This window comes from Macaca thibetana, chromosome 6 (genome assembly GCF_024542745.1).
Source record: "Macaca thibetana thibetana isolate TM-01 chromosome 6, ASM2454274v1, whole genome shotgun sequence".
Classification (NCBI taxonomy): Eukaryota; Metazoa; Chordata; class Mammalia; order Primates; family Cercopithecidae; genus Macaca; species Macaca thibetana.
Window position 1 is genome coordinate 163,651,555 of NC_065583.1, and position 17,546 is coordinate 163,669,100.

The 17,546-nt window shown below is 35.3% G+C and overlaps 1 long non-coding RNA gene across 1 annotated transcript; it reads left to right on the forward strand.

Moving 5' to 3' along the window:
• The first annotated feature begins 5,717 nt into the window (after positions 1–5,717).
• Positions 5,718–10,989, forward strand: LOC126956302 (uncharacterized). The gene is made up of 3 exons (XR_007726291.1): positions 5,718–5,915; positions 7,438–7,521; positions 10,772–10,989. It is a non-coding gene; the product is annotated as an uncharacterized LOC126956302 (long non-coding RNA).
• Positions 10,990–17,546: the final 6,557 nt, after the last annotated feature.

Genomic DNA, 17,546 nt, shown 5'->3' on the forward strand with positions numbered 1-17,546 from the left:
TTTTGTATTTGTTTCTAACTCAATCACAATGCTGTCATGATATCTAACATACTCAACGCTGATCCTCATTTCATTCTCTCAAATCTTTCTAAAAGTTTTTTTGTTTTGTTTTGTTTTTATAGAAACGACGTTTTGCCACAATGGCTAGGCTGGTCTCAAACTCCTGGCCTCAAGCAATCCACCTGCCTCAACCTCCCAAAGTTCTGGGATTACAAGTGTGAGCCACTGCACTTGGCTCTTTCTAAAAGCTTTTAAGTGTTCTCTTTGGGGGGTAATCATTTTAAATTGCTTTAACCAATTTTCTTTTTGACTCCTTTATTGGAACTTCATAGACCCTAATTATCCCTCCAGATATATTGACACTAGTTATACCATCCAATTCTTTGTTCTGTATTTGATATCATTTAGGAACAAGTACATCAGATTTTCCTTTTGTCATAGATCTAAGTTGGCTTCCATAAACTAGAAAATTATATTAGAAAAATGCATCTTATTTTATCTTTGTAGTGTTTTTAATTTTTTTAATTGCTTCTATTCTGAATATAGGACTAATACATTTTTAAAACCAAGCCAGTATGGCTCCATTTCTGTCAATAATATTGATTCCTAGTAAAAACGTGTTTAAACATAAACATTTTCATTTCCTTTGTGACATTTGGCTATTTGTATTCCATTAATATATTTTTCTCAGCTCAATATAAATGTAAGAAGTTTGATTGTTCAGGGTAAAAGAGTTATAGGATGACAGCAATAATGGTATGTGGGAGTAAAGAAAAGAGAGGTATCTGTGAGGAGCTGATGCTTTGAGATTGAAGTGTGTTGAGTGTATTTAAGTGTTGCAAAAGATCTGAATGACAAAGAATTTTGTGAGCCTACAGAAGTCATGATGTAATTAAAGGCTTAATATTCTCGAGAAGAAAGCATAGATGAAGGATTGATGGTTGAGCAGTGGAACTCTTTATAAAATGATAGAGGAGGAAATAAGAGAATGAGTGAAAATGCAGGATTCTTTTATGTTAACTGGTTGGAATACATTGGGATAAAGGAAGTACTTGTCCAATTATTTAGGTTTTTATCAGTGAAAGAGAGAGAGAGAGGAAGAAAGAGAGAGAGTGACAGAGAAAGAGAGAGAGAGACAGAGGAGAGCAAAATCTACTGATATCAGGAATGAAAAATGGAGCATCACTGCAGATAATTCCAATATTAATAGGATAATGAGAAAATATTATAAACAACTTTGTGGTGAAACAAAAGTTGATAACATAAGAAAGTGGACAAATGTCCTAAAATCACGACTTGCCAAAACTGAGTATAGAAGAAATGAAAAATTTGACTAGCTCTCTATCTATTAATGAAGTTTTATTAAGCCTTTATTTCAAAATATATTCCAGGCCCATAAAGCCTCCCTGGTGAACTCTACAAAATATTTGAGAAGGTAATAATGCCCATCTTTCATAAGTATTTTCAGTGATTCATAAAGGAAGAAAGAGTTCTAAATTCATTATGAACTTACACATATATTTTAAAAATGAAAGCCACAGCATATTGACACGTAATTTCATAACAAATTATTACAAAGAGACTCAAAAAATACTGTGGAGAGAAATTTTTAAAATATTTAAATAAATACAAAATATGGAATATTAATGGTAGGAAGATTCCTTATTACATAATTTGTCCTCAAATTTATATATGAACCAATACAATTCAATGGAAAAGTGTTTCCAACAAATTGCTGATAAAACAAGTCTTTGGTATATATATTTATATATACAAAATGAACCTATCCTTCTGACACAAACTAAACACCTAAAATTAAAATTAAATACAAGAACTTATAGAAAATGCAGGGCTGAATTTTCATGACATTAAAATGGTAAAAAATTTTCTTGTAACAAAAAAGCATTAAGGATGAACAAAGAAATCCTAATGAATTGGATTGTATGAAAATTGTAAATTCTACTTCTCAACATAAAACATTAAGAAAAGAATAATGCAAACCAAAGACTACAAAAAAGAATTAATTCTAATTTCTGACAAAAGACTTGTATCCAGAAAATACATATATTTAAAAATGGGCAAAATGTTGAAACATAAATTTTATAAAAGGAGATATGACTTAGTAATATGCATTTGGAATATACTCATTATCTTCAGTGAAGTGCAAGTTAAAATCACAAATACCTTTTCACATCCACTAGGTAGCTAAAACTTCAAATCTGATTCTATCACATGGTGATAAGGAGTTCCTGCAACTGAAATTCACATATTCCTGCTGAAAGTGCAAAAAATACAAACACTTTGTAAAAGAGCTTGGCAGTTTATTGAATAAACTTGCATTTACCACACAACTCAGGAATTAATTATGCTCTCATCTATATTCCCCCAAATGAAACCATATGTACATGTAAATATTTATACACAACTGTTTATAGAATCTTTTTCCTTGTAAATAATAGTCTAGGACTCAAAATAACTCAAATTTGTGTTTATAGGTGAATAGATAAATTGTGGTATGTCTATAAAATGGGATCTTACTCATCAGTAAATAGGAATGTTTTACATACGCAGATTAACACTGCTAAGCAAAATAAGGCAGACATAAAGGAATACATACTGTATAATTCATCCATATGAAATTTTATATCAGGCACACACAATCAATGATTTTAGAAATCTAATTATTGGTTACTTGGATGGGGAATGGAAATGATTGCAGAGCTCATGAGGGAATTTGATGGGTGATGGAGACATTATAAATATTAACTGGGCCAATGGCTAATTGGGTACATATATTTGACAAAATTTTTTGAATGGTATACTTTAAATGTATACATTTTGTTTTAAGTAAATTACACCTCAGTTAGTTGACTTAGAGAAATAGTTACAAAAATCAAGTTTTGATGAGGATTTGGAACAACTGGGTATTTCATAAACCACTGTTGAGATTAAAATTGGTGCAGACACATAAGAGAATAATTTGGCATATGCAGTGAAGTTAAACATAGGCACACGCTGCTAACCAGAAATTTATATATCTGTCTTATGTTTAGAATCTGAGTAAAAGAAGTGAGTACACATTTGTACCAAATACAAGTTTATATAGTACCATCATAAATTAAAATTCCTAACTACAAACAACCATTAATATAAGTAAATATTTTAAGGTAAATCGTTTCAATTGAGTACTACACACACAAAAAAATGAAACTTAAAACACAGGCGGGAGTCTTCAAATATCATACTGAAAGTAAAAAAACAAAAGCTAGATACAAAATAGTATTATAAAATCAAAATTAAACAAAACTACGGTATACCTTTAGGAGGCGGGAGAGTGATTACCATTTGGAAAGTTTAGGCTTAGTTATGATGGCTTCTTAAGGTACTGAGAATGTCTGCATCTGGATGTGGAGATTATTACACAAATGATTTTATTGTGAGAAAACACGTTGCGAATTTCTGTATATTCCTGCGTGAATGCTATAGTTGACTAAGAAAGACTTATTTTACGAAAAGTCACAAAATGCATTTATAATGTGTTAACCTTTCCTATTTTAATTATCTCAATTGATTCATTGATTAAACCAGTACAATTAGTTTATTTCATTGTTCTACATGTCTATTAGTACACATTTAATTTTTATATTTTGGGTCACAAAATGCAATCAGATCAAAACCTACCATAAACATAGCCTCACAGATCATATGTTATTTAGATTATTTTAAAAGGAGGATGTGGGAACATCTCTTTAATTAAATGTTATCTGCTTTTTCTAACTGAAGGAAAATAATGTGATAAAGAAAATAACTACATTATTAGATTTTTCCCCATATATAGTCTGATCTCAGAAAATCTAAGTAAATTCTAATAACAATAAATTTAATTTTCTTTTTACTGATAAAAACATAATTTGCACAATTTGATTTATATATCTATTTTAAAATATATAATTGTTCTCTGATGACTAGAATGATAAAGCACTTCAGAGTATGTACATTAGTATACAGAGATGTCAGTTGTGTCATTTTTTTCATTTATTTCTGATTGTTTTAGTCATGTGTTTATTCTCATTGTTTTGAAATAAACATTTCAGCAAATACCTTTATATTTTTAGGACTTTAGGTACTGTAATATAAAATATTAAAGAGATCATTTTAACATACAAATGTAAACTCAGGTTTAACATTTTAAAAATATCTTGTTAGATTTAAACACAGAAGTGAATTGTGTTGAAGGATAATAGACTAGAATACATGGAATCCAACACTGGTAAGATAAATAGTTATATATGAAAATTTAACTATATTTAAAGGAAATACATGTATATCTCTGAAAGAATTGTTTCTGAAGGAATAATGAACTTTCCAAGTGTCTGAGAACTTTAAAGGTTTGTTTTGACATGCAATAGCTGAAGCATTTGTGTATTAAACCCTGATGTAAAATTTGACCAATCAGTGTCTTGAACACACCTTTGTAAACAGACTAAGGCAAAAATAAGAAGGCAGTAATGGTTTTAAAGTTCATATATAATTATGTAAGATTGTAATTAACTGAATGGTCTTTGGGAAATCAAGACATGAAACCCAATTGCCAAATTAACACTACCAGGTTTGTTTATTTGAGGCTTTCACAGTTCACTTTGAATGTCTTATTTTTGCCACTTCACTCTTGGTAGTATATCTTGTCCCTTCTCCTTCTACCTTCAGTCTTCCTTGTCAGTGAAGCTTACTTTTTCACACGATTGCCCATGGCTAAATAGTGTCTACGAATAAGACAGTGTATGTAGTTCTCAATGAGATATTGAAGATTATTATTACAGAACATTTTCAAAATCATGTGATTTTTAATATCATTAAGTCAGTGTCATTGAATGGATGTTATTTATTGACCTTGTATCACTTTGAAAATTACACAGAGTATCAGTTGAAATTTGTTGAATGGTTATCATGTACCAGGTATATGTCAGGTTACTATGTTTTAAATGGTACTAAATGCTGAAGATTAAGCAAAATACAAACTTTGTTGAAGAACAGAGAGCTAAGGCAGAATCGAAGGCTCATATCTATCCAACTTCAAATGCCTGGCTTTCCTCCCTTAAACTGAACATCTCTAAATGCATATGTGTACAAACATATAATATATACACATACACAATAAATACACACATATACACATATATATGCATTTATGTATAATCATAGACATGTATCACACATGTCTATGTTATAATATGTCTATAATATGTATTATATGTGTGCATACGTGTAACAGATATCTCTGTTTATATGTAAATGTGTATATGTGTGTATGTATAGCCACACGCATATATATTTCAAAAATTTGGACTATGTAAGCCGAATTACTTAAGATATTTGTGTCTTAATTTTCTCTTCCATAAAATTGAAATAATAATATAACCTAAATCAGAGAACTGTTAGAATAATTAAACAAATTAAAGAGTATGCTTAGTACAGGAAAATCAACATAGGTTTCAATAATTCAACTCTCCCAAAAAGACATATTTAAAGGCTACTAGGTTTTTTCTTAGTTCAGGATTATTATTTTTTGCCTGATCCTGATTCTAATACTTTCCTTATCTGAGCCCCATATTATTATTTTATCATTCAATAAAAAACTAAGATAGTCATTTTCTATTTATATTTTTTGTATTTATAAACTTGATTCAAGTTGATGTAAACTGTTCAATATTTGCAGAATGGCTTTTATCATCTAATCCTGGACATTTCTAGGAAAGAAAAGGGATGCTTCTAAAAATAATACAAGGAGAGGAACTAGAAACTAAGGCTATTCTGGGAAAACGGAGACATATAGTCATGATGCCACGTATCAGCTGTTTTGCCAAAATGGTTTTGCATGATGCATGATGTTTCATCCTGGAACGATTTCTTTTTATGTGAGTATTTTTTATGAATGAGTTCTACTCATTTCCAATATAAAAATTTCTGTCTTTTATGACAATTTCCATTTATTTTTCTGCCTTGGCTTTAATGACAGAATAAATAATTTAAACTCTGAAATTGTGGTGGAAAAATATACCCTCAGGTAATGTCAAAGAACCCCAATTTTGTATTCAGAGTAATTTCATAAAAAATTTATTTGAAACAAATGGGCTGCCTTTACAAGCCATGGGTTCATACTTTTACCATTTCATAGCCCCTCTTATGAAGATTATACATGATGATTATATGTGACTGTGCAGAATTGCAGTTCCTTGAATCATTTTAAATGTGTTAATGTGGATAGAAATTACATTATAAGTATACCTAAATATTTAATTTTTTATATATTTGAGCAATGTACCTTTTAGCCAAGCTTCTAGTTAAATTGTTATACACTCTGAATAAGATCTAGATATATAGATTTTCAAAAACACATGGAGTATTTATATAATGTATATATTATACATGTGCATATGTATAATCCATATCTATTTGCATATGTATATCTGTATAAGTTTATATGTGTTTAGGCACACACACTGATATATTTCCAAACTTTGGACAATGTTAACCTGAAAATATTACTTCCAGTCTTCATGTCTCTGTCTCTTCTTTCATAAAGTGGGAATAATAACAATATAAATCAGAGTTTTATTGGAATAATAAATGAAAATGAGTAAAAAATTATGCTTAGAATAGTTTTACAAGTACTTAGATTTTACAGGCACACTAAAAGTATAGGGTTTAGGTTGATTGATAACAGTTATGACAATAGCAACCATATTAGCAAGAAGAGACTTTGCAAGCTGTGACCTGGAAGGAGAAGTGTCAAAAGCATCCTTTAATGTAGCAGTTACTCTGCTGCAGGTAGCAGAATCTGTCAACAAAACCAAGTTAAAATTTTTGATTTGGTTATTGGGAATAAAAATGAAGCTCAATACTAGGCAATAGTTAGAATACAATGATTCCGGCCTTCTGTAATAATTTATTAAACTCCTCCTTAATATTATCACAATGATTTGGAAAAATAAGGGAGAAATGAATGCATATATTTTCAGGTGATCAATTATTGTAAGGGAGACAGAAATTCTGGACATAGGAAAAAGCCATAGACTGGGAAGATATTCAGAGTCTAGAAACAAAATAGAAGAGGAAGGCATATTTTCCTCTGACTATTTTTCCCACCTTAAACCCTGCAATTAATCCACTCAGTATTCCTTAAAATGCACATTTTCAGTAGTTTTAACAAAGTGAACCTTTTCAAGGCAGCATTCTATTGGCACAGCTTTATTATAATTATATGCAGGACCGTTTTAAATGCTGAGCCACAGCAAATTCGGCAGAACGCTGTCATAAGTTTAGAATCAATACATTTAGACCAAGATCCAGATTTCTACAAATGGTGTAAAGAAAAATTAATCTTCTGAAAAAAGTAAAAGAAATGTTGGGATAGAGACTAATGAACATCTTATGCAGGAAAGAAGAATGAAGAATGAAGATGACGGTAACTGAGGGCTTAAAGCAGGCAAGGGCCAACAAAACAAACAAACCAAAAAAACTGTGAGTCAAATGTGTACCCTTCAGTTTTAAGTTGTTGATTGTATTATAGTGTACCCTGAATTCTATTCGTCCAAAACTTCAATAAGAGTTTCCTTGCAGACATAACAGGATGTGTAGGAAAGAAAATCAGCAGAAGCACTGCCCAGTGTAGAGTGAAGTAGCATAAAATGATTCCAAATTTATTGGAGCCAATCACATAGCAGAATTAAATGGCAGAAAAGATTGTAAGAAATAACACAAGAGAGATGTACCTTTTCTGAGGATATTCCTAGATGATTAAGTATTGGAGATGTAACCATTATATTTGAACATTCAAGGTTGGCCAAGCATGGTGGATCACACCTGTAATTCCAGCATTTTGGGAGGCCAAGGTGGGTGGATCACTTGAGGTAAAGAGGTTGCGACCAGCCTGGTCAACATAGTGAAGCCACGTCTCTACTAAAAATACAAAAATTAGTCAGGTGTGATGGTGCGCACCTGTAATCCCAGCTACACAAGAGGCTGATGCAGGAGAATGGCTTGAACTCGGGAGGCAGAGGTTGCAGTGAGCTGGGATTGCGCCACTGCACTCCAGCCTGGGTGACAGAACAAGACCCCATCTCAAAAAAAGAAAGAAAAAAAAGCCATCCAAGGGAAGGATATCCCCAAAGTAAATTCCTTCAGGCCCTGAAATATTGGTTACATAAATGCACAGACTCAATAGCATATTTGCCCACACATGTTACTGGAATGGCATATCTGCCATGCTCATTGCCTTGGTAAAGAGAATCTTAAACAGGAGAATTTATTTAAGTTTAAATACAAAGAGATTCTTAGAAGTGGTCTGAGGAAAAATCAGGGAAAATAAAGTGTTGCTTCTGCAGAACTGTGTGACTCAAAGTGTGGGCTGCAGAGCACTATCGCTGACTTCCAGTGGGAGTTAATAGGACATGTAGAATCCCTGGCTCTGACCTGAGACCACTGAGTCATATTTTAAAGTTCATCAACATACCCAGGTACTTTAAATGCACCTTGAAGTTTCAAGAGCAACACTCATTACAGTTCTCTGTTTCTGTGTAACAAACCACTCCAAACTTTAGTGGATAAAAATAAAATTAGTTTTATTATTCTCATTTCTTATGGTTTTTGGGAAATTGTTTCTTTTACTGGGCTCACTTTGTGTCTTTTATGCAAATGCAGTTAGATAGTGGCTTGTGCTGGACATGCAGGATGGCCTCACTCATAAGCCTGTTTCTTAGTGAGGATGGCTGAAAGCCTGGGATATTTCTCTCTCTCCCTCTCTCTCTCTCTTTTCTCTGTTTCTTTCTCTGTTCCTCCCTGTGGTATCTTGACACCTTGGGCTCCTTTTCAAAATACTTAAATCCAGTCTCGCACAATGGCTCATGCTATAATCCCAGCACTTGGGAGTCTACGGTGGACAGATCCTATGATCCCAGAGTTCCGGACCAGACTGAGCAATATGGCAAACCATTTTGCATTGTCTCTACAACAAATGCAAAAATTAGCCAGGCATAGTGGCATGTTTTTATAGTCCCACCTACTGGGCAGGCTGAGGTGGGAGGATCACCTGAGCCTGGGAGGTTGAGGTTGCCACGAGCCATGATCATGCCACTGCACTCCAGCCTGCATGACACAGTGATATTCTGTCTCAAAAAGAAAAAATAAATAAATCCCATCAGCATAAAAAGAAAGTTCCAAGGTGTAAGTGGTGAAATGTATTACCAAGCTTTTACTCATAATATATTCGCTTATGTTTCATTAGCCAAGGCCAGATACAAGTTCAAGATCAGAGTCCATGTGGGAGGCAGCAATTCATAAGTTTGAATTCTAGCATCATGGTTCAGTAATGGCCACTAAACTTATAGTCCACCCCTTGCTCTCAAGAATCTCAAGAATCTCAGAGTCCCCTTGCCTGCCTATGATGCCAGCCAAAGGAGCAACAGCATAAGCCCATTACAGACTTTCCCTGTAGTGAAGTTTGGACTGCCCCATGAATGAAATGTCTATAATGACTTTGGCATAAATGACCAGGTGGGACTTTGAGAGCTGGTCCTTCATTTACATGCAGTCTATGATGTTATCTTTAAAGAAAACAAAACAGAAAAAAAAAAAACCAAAAAACAATGGAGTCTTGAGGACAGTAAACATCTGGCTGTCACCACGGCTTTCTAACAGTGAGTTGGCTTTCTCGGCTTCACTCTGCTGATCATTGCTAGAGCACAGACAACCAGGCATCAGTGCCTAGAAGAGTGCATAGAAACATTTATGTATTCTGTTGAAAAGCAACCTTCATTTAATGATACAGTATTTCTAATAAAAATGGTGTTCATAGAACTAAAATGCACACATTTCAGTTATCTAAATGGCAGGTGGCTGGTCATTTGACATTTGGCAATAAAATAATGGGGGCATGAAAAGCCTCATTTTCTCAAGGCAACAGAAACATTAAATATTGAGACTCAAATGGGGCCTGTGTATATATACATTCAATAAGATCTAAACATTTCTTGTTCCTTTAATAGGTAAGTAAATCGGAATTTGATTAGAAGAATTACGTTGGCCAAAACAAGTACATGACCAGTATTATTCTTGTTGCCATAAAAATTAACTATGCAATCAGAATAATTATTTGGTCTCCAAATATTAAACAGATAAGATACTCAGAGCTCTCCACAATATAAATTGCAATGTCTAATATGAAGAGGGGAGAAAATATGACATTCTTCAACAGAATTTGGCTTCCACATAAGGGCTGAATTAATTGTGTCACCTCCAAGTCCGAGGAGTGAGAACATGAAATCATGAGGTGATCCTCCAACTTAAAACCAGAAATAATTTTACATTAACGTCTACAAGTAATTTGGCAAGCCTTTCTGAGCACTAGTTTGGTCTAATATAAAGTCACAGCTATAATATAGTTTTGGAAAGTTTTATATTTTGTCATCAGATTTGAGGGTGCTAATGGATCAGTGATAAGCAGTAGCTACTGGCATATTCATTGTTCTCTAACCAGAGATAACATTAGAATTTATTTCCGTGGAATAAGAACAGTTTCAATCATCTTTGTAGTCATAAAGTGTAGTCACTGAACAACCCTTCTCCACAGAAATACCACTGTGACTTTTCCTGCCTTGGGTCTTCTGGAGCTCTGAATATATGACTTTGTCCCCACCAAGTTGTATCACTAGAGTAAGAAAGCAAATACTCTAAACTTCACAGTTTCTCAAATAACATCCTTTCGTTTTCTTAGGTGCTAAAATGCAATGGATGATATTCAATGAGATAGACCAAGAATAGGGTCTAGAAAATTTATGTCTTCTATAGAAAACTGGTAGCAAATGCTCAGACTTTGAGATGCCAACACTTTTGATCTGTGAAATCAAGGGTAAGTACTCCAATGTGAATAACATGGTGCTTTGCTGTTTTTCAGATAGTTTATTTGAGAAGTTGCTGTTACTTTAAAATGCTTTGAAGGGTCTGGGGAAAAGGGCACTGAAATTGACGTACTCTATTTTACTCTATTTTACCAGGACCTACTGAAAATTTCAAACTTTTGTTTGCCTCCTTGAATTGACCTCAGTGCAACAGCCTTGAGCTGAGATGAATTTAGGGACATCCTAAGTACATATTATTTATAAAAGTACAAACAAAATAGATCAGCCAGAAGATTAAGAGATAGAACTGGGAAGGGGAAAGTCTTTAAAAACCTCCTAGAAGCTAAATCAAATGTGTGGATCAAGAAGACTGTGCACATATGCTAGGCTGCACCCACACACAAGTAATCAGAGCAAAGCATGGAGCACAAGTGATACCAGTCTCCAAACTGTACACAGACCCACCCACATAGGGCAGAAGCACAAGGGACAAAAGATGACTTTGAGGTAAATACTGAAAATTAAGCTATACCAACCAAGGGTCAACTCCTTGGAAACCAGGCTTAGAACAAAATTATACTCATCTGATCATCTGAAATACTGAGCAAAACCATGCATGCACTCTCTCAGTACAAATCATAGAGGAAACTTCAATTCTATGAGTTCCTGGATTAATACGGGTGTTATGGATGGGATTCCATGTCACTTCCCCCACCCTCAAATTCATAGATTGAAGTCCTAACCCCTAGCACTTCAGAAAGAGTGGTAGGGCCGGGCGCGGTGGCTCAAGCCTGTAATCCCAGCACTTTAGGAGGCTGAGGCGGGCGGATCACGAGGTCAGGAGATCGAGACCATCCTGGCTAACACAATGAAACCCCGTCTCCACTAAAAATACAAAAAAATTAGCCGGGCGTGGTGGCGGCGCCTGTAGTCCCAGCTACTCGGGAGGCTGAGGCAGGAGAATGGCGGGAACCCGGGAGGCGGAGCTTGCAGTGAGCCGAGATCGCACCACTGCACTCCAGCCTGGGCGACAGAGCGAGACTCCGCCTCAAAAAAAAAAAAAAAAAAAAGAGTGGTAGTAAGTGTAATCCTATGCGTAATTATGAGACAGTATTATTGCATACTTATTCTCTTTTATTAATTATTTTAAAAGCCATTTGATAAAACAATATGTACATCATTGTAATGTTTGGAGAATGACATACAGAAATGTGATATATTTTACTTGACAATAGCTACATGACGTGGCTAGGAATTAAACCGTATTGAAATTGGAAACTGACACCAGATGATAACTTGAATACGCAGAAATATATGAAGGGAACCACAAGGTTAAATAAGAAATTTGATATGATAACACCTATACATTTAGAATTATTCCCTTTGCTTCTCAATGCTTTTAAAAAGAAAACATATATATGTATATAATACGTATATATAATGCTTATTAATGATGCTATATGTACATAAAGAAATGGTTATTAAAACACATTGTCAGATTTTTAAAACTACATAGTATAATGTGTATAAAAATATTAACATAAAAAGTGTGTGAAGTATATACAGGAATACAATTTTCTCTATATGAATACAATTTTCATATTTACTAAGAAGTCAGTATAAATCTGATTTTGGATTCTGATAAACTATGTGTTGGAAATCCTAGAGCGACAACTAAGAAATGAAGAGAATTAAAATGTTACACTAAAATATATCCAATTAATATAAAAGAAGGTAATAGAGGACAAATGAAGAAAATGACATGAGATAAAATATACGTCAAAATGACAGATATAAAACTAACCCTATGAATAGAAAAAAATGACTCTTAATTAATCAGAACAAAAGCAGAGATTACCAGATTTGTTACAAAATAATAAGATTCAACTATTTGCTATCTGCAAAAGACACACTTTAGTTTCAATGACATATACATAGTATATTTAATTTAGTAAAGTAAAAAGATAAAAAAGTATACAATGCAATTAACATCCATAAAGAAGCTATACTGGCTATAGTAATATGAGAAGAAATATATTTTACTATAAAATATGTTACTATTGGAAAACACAATATTTCATATACAATGTAAGAATATCAGGAGGACATACCAAATATGGACATGTCTGCACTAACAAAAGAACTAAAAAATACATAAAACAAACAACTGACACAATTGAAGAGCCAAAGATGCAATTAAAAAAAAGTTGAAGATGCCAATACCCAATTATGTGGTTTGGATCTGTGTCTTCACCCAAATCTCATGTTCAATTATAATCCTAAATGTTGGAGGAGGGACCTTGTGGGAGGTGATTGGATCATGTGACTGCTTCTAATGGTTTGAAACCATTCCCCTGGGTGCTATTCTCTGGATATATAGTGAGGTCTCAAGAGATCTGGTTGCTTAATAATATTTAGCACCTCCCTGCTCTCTCTCTTCCTCCTTCTCTGGCCATGTAATACACACCTTATTCTTCTTTGCCTTATACTATGATTGAAAGTTTCCTAAGGACTCCCCAGAAACTGTCATGCTTCCTGCATGGCCTGTGGAACTGTGACTCAATTTAAACCTCTTCTTTTTTTAATAAATTACCCAGTCTCAGGTATTTTTTTACAGCAGTAAGATAACAAACTAAAACAGAAAATTAATACTGAGGAGTGGGGAATTGCTAAAAGATACCTGAATATGTGGAAGCAGCTTTGGAACTCAATAATGGACAGAGGATGGAAGAGTGTAGAGGACTCAGAAGTAGATAGAAAGATAATTTAAAAATTTGGAACTTCCTAGAGACTTGTTAAATTGTTATGACCAAAATGCTGGTAGTGACATGGATAGTAAAGACTAGGCTAGCAAGGTCTCTGGTGGAAATGAGGAACTTATTGGAAACTAGAGAAAAAGTCACTTTTGTTACTTAGTACAGCAATTGGCTGCATTGTGCTCCTGCTCTAGGGATCTGTGGAACTTTGAACTTGAGAATGATGATTTAAGGTATCTGGCAGATGAAATTTCTAAGCAGCAACGTGTTCAAGAAATGACCAGGCTGCTTATAATTGCCTGTGCTCATATGTGTGAACAAGTAAATGACCTGAAGCTGAAACTTAGATTTGAAAGGGAAGTAAAGCATAAAAGTTTGAAAAATTTGCAGCAACATGGCCATGTGGTACAGAAGAAAAACCCATTATGGGGGAAGAAATTCAAGCAGGCTGCAGAAATTTGCATAACTAAAAAGAAGGCAAATGCTAACATCCAAGACAATGGGGAGGCCTCTAAGGCATTTCAGAGACCTCCATAGCAGCCTCTCTAATCATAGAACCAGGGGCTACGAGGAAAATATGGTTTGGTGGGCCAGGCCTAGGCCTCTGCTACCCTCCACAGTCTTGGGACACTGATGCCTGCATCCCAGTCATGCCAGTACTATCCATAGCTAACAGGATCCAAAGTACAGCTGGGTCTGCTACTTCAGAGGATGCAAGCCATAAGCCTTGACAGCTTCCACATGCTCTTAAGCCTGCAAGTACACAAAGTGTAAGAGTTAAGACTTGTGATCCTCTGCCTAGATTTCAGAGGCTGTATGGAAAAGCCTGATGTCAAGGCAGAACCTTGCCACAGGGGTGGAGCCCTCATAGCAAATTCTTACTATGGCAGTGTGGAGGGGAAATGTGGAGTTGGAGCCCCCATGCAGAATTTCCACTGGAGCACTGCCTAATGGATCTGTGGGAAGAGGGCCACCATCCTCCAGACCCCAGAATGATAGATCCACCAGCAGCTTGGACTGTGAGCCTAGAAAAGCCACAGGCACTCAACACTAGCCAATGAAAGTAGCCACAGGGGCTGTTACCTTGCAAAGTCTCAGGGCAGAGCTGTGCAAGGGCTTGGGAGCCCACCCTTTGCATCAGTGTGCCCTGGATGTGAAACATGGAGTCAAGGGAGATTATTTGGTAGCTTTAAGATTTAATGCTTGCCCTGCTGGGTTTCTTGCATGCATGAGGCCTGTAGCACCTTTTTTTGGACCATTTTTTCCCTTTTGGAATAGCAGTATTTACCCAATGCCTATATTTACATTGTATCTTAGAAGTAACTAACTTGTTTTTTATTTTACAGGCTCATAGGTGGAAGGGACTTGCCTAGTGTCAAATGAGACTTTGGATGGTGGACTTTTGAGTTAATGCTGGAATGAGTTAAGACTTTGGGGGGGCCAGGCGCGGTGGCTCACGCCTGTAATCCCAGCACTTTGGGAGGCTGAGGCGGGCGGATCACAAGGTCAGGAGATCGAGACCACAGTGAAAACCCGTCTCTACTAAAAATACAAAAAATTAGCTGGGCGTGGTGGTGGGCGCCTGTGGTCCCAGCTGCTTGGGAGGCTGAGGCAGGAGAATGGTGTGAACCCAGGAGGCGGAGCTTGCAGTGAGCCGAGATCGCGCCACTGTACTCCAGCCTGGGCGGCAGAGCGAGACTCCGTCTCAAAAAAAAAAAAAAAAAAAAAAGACCTTGGGGGACTGTTGGGATGATGTGATTACATTTTGCAATGTGAGAATAACATGAGATTTGGGAGGGACTGAGGTGAAATAATGCGGTTTGTGTCTGTGTCGCTACCCAAATTTCATGTCCAATTGTAATCCTCAGTGTTGGAGGTAGGTCCTGGTGGAAGGTGATTAGGTCATGAGGGCAGTTTTCAATTATTTAAAACTATACCCCTTGCTTCTGTTCTCATGATATTAAGTGAGTTCTCAATAGATATGGTTGATCAAAAGTGTGTAGCACCTCCCATCCTCTTCCTCCTGTTTCAACCATGGAAGACATCACTACTTCTCATTCGCCTTCCATTATGATTGAAGGTTTCCTGAGGTCAGCCCAAAGTTATCATGCTTCCTGTATGGCCTGTGGAATCGTGATACAATTAAATCTATATTCTTTAAAAATTACCCAGTCCTAGGTATTTCTTTATAGCAGCATGAGAACAGACAGTATACCACACTTTAAATAATAGATGGATTAATAATCAACAAGGAAATAGACCTAAATAACACTGATAATCAACTAGATCTGATAGGCATGCATAGAAAAATCACCAAAAAGTAGCAAAATACTTATTCTTGTCATTCATAGGTGGAACATTCTTCAGGGTAAAATATAGGCTTGCCATAAAAGAAATCATAAATTTAATATGATTGAAATCATACAAAGTATGTTCTTTGACCAAAATTGAATTTAATTAGAAATTTAAATTAAGTTTGAAAATATTAACAGAAGGAAATCTGAGAATTCACAGTTATGTTAGTATGAACAACACATTTTTATTTTTACTGTTCTTTAACATGTATGTTAGGTTCAGGGGTACATGTTCAGGTTTGTTAAAGAGATAGATAAGTTACATGTTGCAGAGGCTTGTTGTACAGATTATTTTGTCACCCAGGTAATAAGCATATTACCCAACAGGTAGTTTTTCTATCCTCATCTTCTTCTACCCTCCTCTGTCAAATAGTCCCCAGTGACTGTTATTCCTTTTGTTGTGTCCATACTGATATGGTTTGGGTGTGTGTCCCCACCCATATATAACCTTGAATTGTATTTCCCTTAATCCCATGTGTCAAGGGTGAGACAAGGTGGTGGTAATTGAATCATGGGCATAGTTTTCCTCATGCTGTTCTTGTGTTAATGAGTGAGTCTAATGCGATCTGATGGTTTTATAAGTATCTGACATTTCTCCTGCTTGCATCCATTCTCTTCTGCCACTCTCTAAATTGGTACTTTCTTCCATAATTTCCTGAGGCCTCCGAAGCCATGGGGAACTGTGAGTCAATTAAACCTCTTTTCTTTATAAATTACCCAGTGTCAGGTATTTTTTCACAGTACCATGAGAATGAATTAATACACATATATACTCAGTATTTGGCTTTCACTTATAAGTGAAAATACGCAGTATTTGGTTTTCTGTTCCCATTTTATTCACTTGGGATAATGGCCTCCATCTCCTTCCACCTTGCTATAAGAAAAATAATCTCATTCTTTCTTATGGTTGCATAGTATTCCATGGTGTATATATACTACATTTTCTTTATCCAGTCTATCATTGATAAGAATATAGGTTGATTCCATGTATTTGTTATTGTGAACAGTGCTGCGATTAACATATGCTTGCATCTTTCTTTGATTTATTATTACACTTTAAGTACTGAGGCACATGTGCACAATGTGCAGGTTTGTTACATATGTGTACATGTGCCATGTTGGTTTGCTGCACCCATTAACTTGTCATTTACATTAGATGTTTATCCTAATGCTATCCCTCCCCCATTCCGCCACCTCATGAGAGACCCTGGTGTGTGATGTTCCCCGCCGTGTGTCCAAGTGTTCTCATTGTTCAATTCCCACCTATGAATGAGAACACGTGGTGTTTGGTTTTCTATCCTTGTGATAGTTTGCTCAGAATGGTGGTTTCCAGCTACATCCGTGTCCCTAAAAAGGACATGAACTCATCCTTTTTTATGGCTGCATAGTATTCCATGGTTTATATATGCCACATTTTCTTAATCCAGTCTATCGTTGACAGACATTTGGATTGGTTCCAAGTCTTTGCTATTGTGAATAGTGCCGCAATAAATGTACGTGAGCATGTGTCTTTATAGTAGCATGATTTATAATCCTTTGGG